Source organism: Sturnira hondurensis, unplaced genomic scaffold (genome assembly GCF_014824575.4).
Source record: "Sturnira hondurensis isolate 20B ecotype Veracruz unplaced genomic scaffold, ASM1482457v3 Scaffold0016462, whole genome shotgun sequence".
NCBI lineage: Eukaryota > Metazoa > Chordata > Mammalia > Chiroptera > Phyllostomidae > Sturnira > Sturnira hondurensis.
In genome coordinates this window covers 7,106,470-7,117,033 of record NW_028089093.1, presented here as the reverse complement: position 1 = coordinate 7,117,033, position 10,564 = coordinate 7,106,470, and positions in this window count along the sequence as shown.

Below are 10,564 nucleotides of genomic sequence, written 5' to 3'. Positions count from 1 at the left end.
AGTGATGTGACCTGTTTATATATTTGTTCTATCTGTACTCTATCCAACTTTTAGACACTGATAAATCATATTGCACACTGCTAACAGAGGTCAAATTTATACAACATGCACAGAGAAGTAAGATTTGCCTTAAGAGAATCAATTGATTAATTTAAGCTCAATTGAAAAATAATTATTTCGTTCAGGCTCAGAACATGCTAGATTGAAAACTGTACAAAGTATCAGAGTAAAAGATTGAGAATTACACAATTTAATTATAGAACTTGACTTGTGCTGTTACGAAAACATAAATGCGTCCTGATTATGATGAGAGGGTTTTCTCCCTACCACCAAGCAGTGCTCTGACACAAGGCAGCTGTCTGGGAATTCAAGTCCGCGCTGACACTGTCTACCTTGGTAGAGCATCAGATCCCACAGATTCAGGTTACGGTCCTGCAAGACTGCCTCCCCACACCCCCCATTTAGACATCATGTGTACTTTGACCCACTGACTTTAAATCATAGGTTCCTATTAGTTTTGAATAATTTGCTAGAGCTGCTCACAGAACTCATATCACTGGTTTATTACAAAAATATATAACTCAGGAATACCCAGGTGGGCAAGTTGTGTACACAAGTTGAGTAATGGGGAAAGTGGGGAGCTTCCAGGCACTCCACTCTCCCTGAATGCCCAAGAGTTCACCACCCTGAAAACTCTCCAAATGTTGTCCCTTTGGGGACAACATTATTATGGAGGCTTTATTATATAGGAATAATGATTAACTTACTGGCCATCGGTGATTAACTCAACCTGTAGCCCCTCTGTCTTTCCCAGAAAACAGGGTGGGGCTGAAAATTCCAATCCTGTATTGTTGGTTGGTTCCCCTGGCAACCAGCCCCAAACACTTGGGTGCTTTCCAAAAGTCACTTCATTTAACAAAGTCTCAGTTGTGGTAGAATGAGGCTTGTGAGGAATATCAAGGTATCCATTTCACCTTTATGGCTCTGAAGCTATTTTAGAAACTGGAAACTAGAGTCCAAAGACTGTAACAAAACATGCTTTAATTGCTCTTATAACTAAGGAAAATAACTCAGGAACCATGGATGATGGCCAATGTATATGAGATATATTTTGGGCATCTGAATGACCACATACATATTTCTTGTAAATTGCAAAAGATATGCCAATGTTGGTGATAGAACAAATTGGAATAACAACTCTATGTCTCTAGCAAGGATGAAAAAAGTAGTGGTTAAAGGAAATGGAATTAGAAGGGAAACTTTCCAGAAGTGAATTGACTCTTCAAGATTAATTAGCTAGTAAACAAACAGCGGCGTCCAAGCCAAGGCAGCAACATATACAAAGGCATAGGGGTACGTAAAGTGCAAGTTTTGTGTTCTGTGTTAAACAGAAAACCACAAGCCCAAAATGGCAACACCCGTGTTAAAGCCCAGGCTACCAAACCTAGATTTAATATGTGATCTAATGGCTGTTCTAACCTCTCACAGAAACATAATTTTGATGAACTAGTCTGTAATTCTATGGTCAACACCAATAAGATAATATGTCATGTGGGCCCTCTCCACCCCCCCATAGAAAGAAGAGGCAATTCCCATGATGAAAACCCTCTCCATCCCTTACCCCCAAAAGAAGATGCCCTGGTCTAAAAAAATCCTTTCTTTTCTTTTGTTATTAGCTCCCTTACCCAACTCTTGTTCTTATAAAAACCTTCCATTTTTAACTTCATCCTTCCACTTTCTAGGTGAGATGCTGCCCAACTCATGAACGACTTAATAAAGTCAATTAGATGTTCAAATTTACTCGGTTGAATTTTGTTCTTTAACACTGGGGATCTAATCCTGCTTAATGTCTTTGTGATGCTATTTTAATGGAGGCCTGAAGATATAGCTGTAAAGATAGTTTAGGTGGGTTCACGAAAATTATTATTCTATTAAATTAAAAAATTATTAATTCCTTGTGACATGACAGTCACTCTAAACTAGCACCAAAAATACAGTGTCCATTTATTAAACTCAGAGGCATATTATGTCTATCATTAAGTCTGACATACAGAGGTTGCCTAAGGGAATCAAAAGGATTTCTATGGGATTTAGTGATTTTGTATCCTTAGAGCTCTTGGTTCAGTGTTGGGTCCATAATGGAAGTACTATACAACTATGAGTTTACTGTGAAAATCAAAAGTAAAGCTGAGGTTGTGAAATACAGACATTTGAAGTTACCTGCGTGTGTATGATGGTTGAAGCCATGGCCATGTAGAAGGGATAGTTCAGATGAATGTGTGCCAAGGAAATACAAGCTGTCGACAGGTAACACCCTGAATGCAAAGAGAAAGCAGTGATATCTAGAAGATGATTTTAAGATCTATTCAGATGAGTCAAAGTAAAATGAGAGAGACTGGAGTCTTATAGGCATGGAAAACAGTTTTTTTTAATTATATATTTTTATTATGTTATTAAAAAATGGTCCCATTCTTCCCCTTTGCCCTCCTTCCACCCAGCACTGCCCACTTCCTCAGACAATTCCAATATTTTTGTTCATGTCCGTGCACCAAGCATATATGTTCTTTGGCTACTCCATTTTCTATACTGTAGTTTACATCCCCATGGCTATTCTGCAGCTACCAAGTTATACTTCTTAATCTGCTCACCTCTCCACCCACTCCCCAAAACCCCTCTCCCACCTCCCAGTCATCAAAATGCTGGACATATCCCTAATTGTATCTCTGTTCTTCATTTCACTTAGTTTTTAGAGTGACTTGTTCATATATATATGTATTTATTGCCATTTTATTGTTCATAATTTTAGCTTCTTTTTCTTAAGTGAGTACCTTTAACATTTCATGTGATAATGGTTTGATGATGATGACCTCCTTTAGTTTTTTTTTTAGTCTGGGAAGCTCCTTCCTTATCTGTCCAATTCTAAATGATAGCATTGCTGGGGACAACAATCTTGGCTGTAGGGCCTTGCTTTTCATGATTTTGAATATTTCTTGCCAATTCCTTCTAGCCTGCAAAGTTTATTTTGAGAAATTAGTTAACAGTCTTATGGGAACTCCCCTGTAGCTAGCTAATTGTTTTTCTCTTGCTGCTTTTAAGAGTCTCTCTTTATCTTTAACTGTTGGCATTTTAATTATGATGTGTCTGGAAGTGGGCTTCTTTGCATCCATCTTGTTTGGGACCCTCTGTGCTTTCTGGACTTGCATGTCTATTTCCTTCTCCAAATTAGAGGAGTTTTCTTTAATTATTTTTTCAAATAGATTTCCAATTTCTTGCTTTTTCTCTTCTCCTTCTGGTACTCTCTATGATGTGAACAAACATTGGAATACTTAAAGTTGTCCCAGAGGTTCCTTACACTATTCCAGTATTTTTGGATTCTTTTTTCTTCTTCTTGCTTTGCTTGGTTGTTTCTTGTTTCCTTATGTTCCAAATAATTTATTTGATTCTCAGCTTCAGCTACTCAACTGTTGATTTCCTGTAAATTATTCTTTACCTCAATTAGTGTATTCATTTCTGACTGAATCTTTTTTATTATGTCGAGGTCCTCAATAAGTTCCTTGAGCATCTTTATAACCAGTGTTTTGAACTCTGCATCTGATAGATTGCTTATCTCCATTGCATTTAGTTATTTTTCTGAATTTTTGAATTGTGCTTTCATTTGGGCCATATTTCTTTGTCTTCTAATTTTGGCAGCTTCCTGTGTTTGTTTCTATGTGTTAGATAAACTACTAAGACTCCCTTCTCGGTAACATGGCCTAATGTAGTAGGTGTCCTATAGGGTCCAGTGGCACAGCCTCCCTATCACCCAAGCTGGGTATATGAGGTGCATCCTTTGTGTGGGCTGAGTACACCCTCCTCTTATAGTTGAGCTTTGATTGCTGTTGTCAGGTCAGTCAGAGCAATTACCCAGGCAAGTCAGCTACAAGGACAGGCTGACCACCAGTGACCACCAACCTCCACCCTCTGTGGAGGATCAGCTTGGCAGAAGCAGGGAGGGGTGCTCTGACATGGTCTCTAGCTGTCTACTGGGTATCAAGGCTCTAGGGTTTTCCAGGTGGTGCAGGCCAGGGTCAGTCATCACCTGTGTTCTTCCTGGGCTGGCTGCTGCTAGTGCTGGACCTAGGGTTACTTAGCAAGAAGTATGGGGGAGAACATGGAGGGTTAGGGGCTCACTGAGTTTAGTTGTTGCCTCTTTGAGAGGATTTCAGAACATAAAAAGCATGCACCAAGACAAGTCATTTGTATGGAAAAACACTATTAACAGCTTGTGTGGCCCTGCATTTTGGGTGGAATGGAACCTCAAAAAATCACCAGGGTGGGGCAAACTGTATGAACCATGTTAATGGAGTCTCAGATGTAGCACCTGGCTGCTGACTCGATGGCTCTGTGAAGGTGGAGAGGGTTCAGAAAAGGAACAATGGCCTTTGTCTGCCATTCTGTCAGAGAGAATGCTGTCCCCCAGCTATTGACCTAATGTCAGATATCAGTTCCTCCCAGTATGCCACTGGTGCTTTTCAAGCTGCTACCGTGGTAGCTAGAGCTCAGAGGGAGTAAGTTTTAATAAGTCTATGTGTCAGTCCTTCATGAAGAACTTCATTGGGAATACAGCAGTTTCTTTCACAGACTCTATCTTCACTTGTTTTTATAGCCAGAAGTTATGGGGACTTACCTTCTTGGCACTGGAACCCTGGGATGGGGGTTTGGTGTGGGGCTGGAACCTCTCTCACTCCTGAGATATCCCTCCCAAATTTTAGCCACCACACATGGGTATGGGACTAGCCCATTTCACATTCTGCATCTCCACTTCTACAACCCGAAAGCAAGGATGTGGCTTCTTTAATTTCATCATTGTCAGACTTCCACTCAATTTGATTTTGAGTGATGGTTGTTCAATGGTTTAGTTATAATTTTGATGTGGTTTTGCGAGCGGTTGAGCTGTGTTTACCTACACCTCCACCATGACTGGAAGTTGAAAGATAGAATTTTAAGTTGGTTAATTAAAATATAAATTTGATTAATGTAAACTTAATAAATAATAAACTAATATACATTTAATAAAGAATCAAAAGCATTCATATGTACAAAAAAAGTTGCAGCCCAGGAGACACAAATTCAGGTAGCATCTCAAATTGCATTTCACCTAGACAAAGGGGAGGCCATCTTTTATAGTGAGAGGTCCCACCCAGGTTCTCATTTATGTTTTATATAGATGAAGCATTCAAATTGCTCAGTTCTGATTGGACAAAGCAGGTCTCAGTTTGTTGATAGGAAGATGAAACCAGGGTTTCCCAGCAGTTGTTTACATCAGGTGGTGTGAACAAGCAGGGCATAATGTGGGAAGCTGATACCATTGAGAGGTTCTTCCTGGTACAGAATACAGGAGAAGCTCCTGTCAGCGAAGAACCATATTTCTCATTATTTATAAAATGTGGGCCTGTGGTTGACCATGGGAAGTTGATCTCTGCAGATATTTTTTTCTTTGTGTTCATGTAAAATGATTCTTCTCATCATCCACAACACCCTTATGAAATTCTCAAACAGGTATCAAAGTAATTGGATTGAAATGAGGTCAATAAGTTTTTTGTTTCAAATAATGAGAACTATGTCTAAAAATAGGACAAGGACTCTAAATCTGCTTCTTTCTTTGTCTCATGGTCCTACCTTCTTTCTGTTGGCTTTCTTTTTTTGTTTTTTTTTAAGATTTTATTTATTTATCTTTAGAGGGGAAGGGAAGGAGGGAGAGAAATATTAATGTACAGTTGCCTCTCATGCATCCCCTGCTGGGAACTGGCCTGCAACCCAGGAATGTGCCCTGACTGGGATCGAACCATGGCTGTTTGGTTCTCAGGCCCGCACTCAATCCACTGAGCTACACCAGCCAGGGCTCTGTTGGCTTTCTTATCAGGTAAGTGGAAAAGAAGCTAAAGCAGTGCTAGGAATCCAAATAAATTTTTAAAAGGTTGTGTTTTTTTTACCTTTGAAATAAAAAACACCTTATTCAGAAATGTTCCCTCCAGGAGATTTTTCTTCCTGTATCACTGGCCTATGGATAAACAAATCATTTGCAAAGAGAATAGGGCTGCCACCAGTTTAGATCAATGTGGCTTCATCAACCCTTGATGAAGATGCTAATAGCTTTCCCCGAATCAAAGAGCTATGAGGCAGAAAAGACTATCAGATTACAACCAGGGTTATTTTAGGAAGACAGAGGTAGAAAGCATGAACACTCAGTAAGTCTGTCTTCTGGATCACTGAATCTCACACTTTAATGCCCATGTGAACTACTTAGAGATCTTAATAAAGTCCCTATTTGAAATCAATGAAGTCTGTAGGGAACCTTAGGTCCTGCAGGTCTAACAAGCCCCCAGGCGATACCAGTAATGCTGTCCCTGGGACAATTTGAGTAGGAAGGTGTGAAAAATGGTCACTATGCACTTGGAATCTGCCTTCACTGGCACTTGTAATATAAAGCAAATTAATCATAGTCTCTATACTCAAGGTGATCAAGACTACTGAGGGATTTATAGCCTATCGATAGTCTCAATTTCTAGAACAAAAATACAAACATGAAGAAAACATTACAATCCTGAATTATATCATTATACATAAACCCTCAATATAACATGTTAATGTTTAACCCCTATTAATTTCATGCTAATTCTGGTCAGTCTGCAAAAATCACATAAAGCACTAACTCCTTTATTCTTCTTATTATGTATGTCTTACGGAGGTAAGCATTATATTTTCTCTCTATATATGTAGGCATGGAGGTATAGAAATCAGTTATTTTAGTTTAAAATATACAGTCTATTACCATATTATTTGAATTTATAAAATTAATTCTGACATTGTTAGATATTTTATAGCAAATACGCATTGCATTGCAATAATAAAATAATAGCTCTGTATGGAACAAGGAAGGACCATGCCATACTACCTATATTAATCTTAGTGCATGTTGAACTCATTCTGTTACTGTAACCTGACTTTTTTCCTCTCTTAAAATTAAAACTTGAGCCCTAGCCAGTGTGGCTGAGTTGGTGGGTGGGTCATCCTGTAACTTAAAAGGTTCAAGTTTGATTCCCAGTCAGGGCACATACCTAGATTGCAAGTTTAACCCTCAGTCTGAGTATGTGTGATTCCCTCAACCAGTCATGTATGGGAGGTGACGAATCACATCGATGTTTTGTTTCTCTTTCTCCCTCCCTTGCACGCTCTAAAAAAAGGAAGAAATAAAGCTTGCATGTTAGAAGTTTTTTAGAATACTGTTACATGGATCTGTAATTTCAGTTCACAAGTGATCCTAAAAAATGGCCTGACCTCAAAACTGCGAGAATTCTGACCAAAAACAAACAGGTAACCATAAAGATCCATATTAAAACCTACAGGAAAATGCCATGCGCATCCTTCCCACATTAGGAGCATGATGTGTGCCTTAGGACAAAGGCCCAGTTAGTCACGCCCTCGATAAGTCACTAACATTCAGCATATTACAGAACCTACTGCTTCAGATTCCTCCTGGCCCTTGGTGGGCCTGACCACAGGGACTCACTGACACCAAGATCCTCGTCACAGCTGACCAGAATGCTGACTGCACGTCTACCCTCTTTTCCTGCATGACCACAACTCCTCCTCCTGATTTCTTTGTTCAGCTTTCTCCTCCTCCTGATAAAAACCCTTAGCTGCACTGAGATGTTAAGATGTTTTTTAAGGACAGGAATCTGGCATTGTCTCACATTGTGGTCATTTGAATAAAGCACTTTCCTTATCACCAGCACCTGTCTCACGAGTTTGTCTTTCATTGTGGTAGGTAGCTGAACCTGCACTCAGTTACATATACATCCATAGAAATAATCCTTTGAGACTTCACAATGTAAGAATTAGTTACCGTGCACTGCAGGACCTTTGAGAAGTGGCCACCAAAACAGAATTGAATGAGAAAAAAATCCATAGGGGAAAAATCTGTGAGAGAAAAATGATCAGGGTTAGGTAGGGGAGATTTGAAACTAATAGGACATTACATAAATCTAGAAAAAATGAATGAAAAGGAAGAGAGAAAAGTTGTAGTTAGTTTTTAGTTAGATGATTAGCTAGCTTCTTGGTTAGTTAATTAGTGGAGGCAACTCAGATTGTTGTGCAGTTCTATGAAAAGTTAGGTAAGGTGATTGATTAGTTCTTAAGCCAAAATTACTCATCAGAGGGGTCTTTCATCTTCAAGGAAAGTGCGTTTCTGCCTAGATATCCTGGCCGTGCCCAGCCATTGACAGAGGAAGCTTGAAGGAAGCCTGTCGGCACAAGTAGCCATGTGAATTTCAGTGCACAACACAGTAGGCTCTCGGACGCTTACACTTCTATAATAGTCTCAATCAGCTAAAGACCTGACAGACACATTCTCACGTCCACCGTGGTTATATCCACTAGACAGGACCCTTTTCAGAGCTGGTAGAGCCAAGCCAAATTTCATATATATAAATTTGTTCCATTCAACCATCAGCATGAAATGACAATTGGCATGCAGGTGCTATCAGCATACATTTCCTGATACCTTGAAAACAATTCCCATTTGTTTTATTGTATGTACAAAGAAAAATATAAGAAGCAAAATCCAATCACGCATCATAAATATTTAAGACCAGACATACTGAAGGACACATTTCAGTACATTCCAGTAAAGCTGTGAAATGCAAACTTATCTCAACAGCTACTTATTACTGAATTTTGTTACTTAAGCACATTTAAGAAAGCTAAAATGCTCAAAAATTTTACATCTAAAAAACCATCAAAATGTTGCATAACATACAAGCTCAGACTAAGTACTGGCAGAGTATAAAATTATAATGGTTCATTTTATAGATGAAATCTCAAAATTTAAAAATAACATTTTATGGTTTAAATGTTAGCTTTTCCAGCAATACTTGCCACTTACCTTTTATAGAATTTTTATAATGAAAAATCAACTCATAACCACCAAAAATTGTGCAGTCTCTTGAACTTTCAGTCATTATTGTGATTACAGGTGTGTGCTCCTCCATAAAAGAGTGAGTGAGATACTCCAATGTTATGAAACACCAATGATGATACGGAGAGAAGAGAATGACTAGTTCAGCGAAGCATCAAGACTTGGCTTTAAACTCCTGCAACTGTCAAGTTCTGGGAAAACCAGTGATTGCCTGGTGTTCTGTGTTCAGGAGTCAGGTTCTTCTCTCTACCATCCAGTGTTTTGGCCAACTACAAGTGAGAATCAACTTCTCAAATAGTAACTAGTTTTGAAAATGTATTCTGTAGCCGCAAATCAAAGAATAACTTGTATCTGTGTATTAATATAGAACCAGCATTTGGTTTGTCATTGTTGGGGAGAAACAAACTTTCCTATACCTCGAGATTCTTCAGACTGGTCTGCTAATCAAATAGACATGAGATGGATTAGCAAGAGAAAATTACCAAATTTAATACATGCATATGTATGGGAACCCTGCACACAGGAGAGAGTCAGAGACCCCACCTGCCGGAGAAGTCCAGAGACAGAAAGGGGGACTGAGGTGTACAAGATCTTCTGAGCTAGGTTTGAGGTAATGCACCTTGGGTGCTTCAAAGTGTCATTGCAGGGGGAAAAAGAGCAAATGTTTAGTAAATACAAAATGCCCTGCCATTTAGGTGGGTAAAATGTCATGGCTGATGATCTCTTATTATGAGGAAGACCCCTACTTCAAGTCCTTCTAGGTAGTTGAAGGGAGGAGCAGAATTTTCTCTTGAGCCTGAAACCTTTATTGATTTTAACTCAAAACAATCTGAATACCACAGAGGCATGTCTTGGGTGATTAGTTCTGGACCCCCGCATAATCATGCAAGTTGGTTTGTCACCATACAAAATTAATCAGTTTCACAAAAAAATGAGGTATACACTGATAGTATCAATTTCTTAAACAGCTGCAAAGCATTTCTAGAAATGTACAGTATGATTAATTTGAATAAGTAAACAAAACTTTATTAGTTTCACTTGAAATAAAGGCTTATAGTTCTATAAGAAACAGTATTTTATCTGCTTGTAAACTACATAGTGCCTTCTAATGATTAATAGATTAAAATAAAGAGCTTATCATTTTATGTCACAGTTAAAGAAGGCCTACTAAAAACATTAATGGAAAAGATACCAAGTCTTGGAAAGATGTTTAAAAAACTAGTTTAAAAATTAAATTTAATTTTTTGAACAAGCAACACATTTTATAAAGCTTTGAGAAAAAAAATAGAATTAAGCATTTAAAAAATAAATTTATGCTTCAGATATTACAAAATGCTATCAAAACATAAGCTCCTATTAATAGCCAGTATATTCTCCAAATTACTAGCACAAATATACCAGAATATTGGAATAACTTCAAAGATGCTCTCAGGAACTTGAAAACCTCTCATAATTGCTGATAAGAGAAAGACTAATGTGCTATAAAGTGTAATATTTTAGAAAAGTGCTTATAAATCTTGAAAAGGCTTGTGCAACAGTTTTTTGGATCATAAGTTAGAAGAGGTGACCTCATATGCTTCTCAGGTCACCTTACCGTTCCTATTTAAA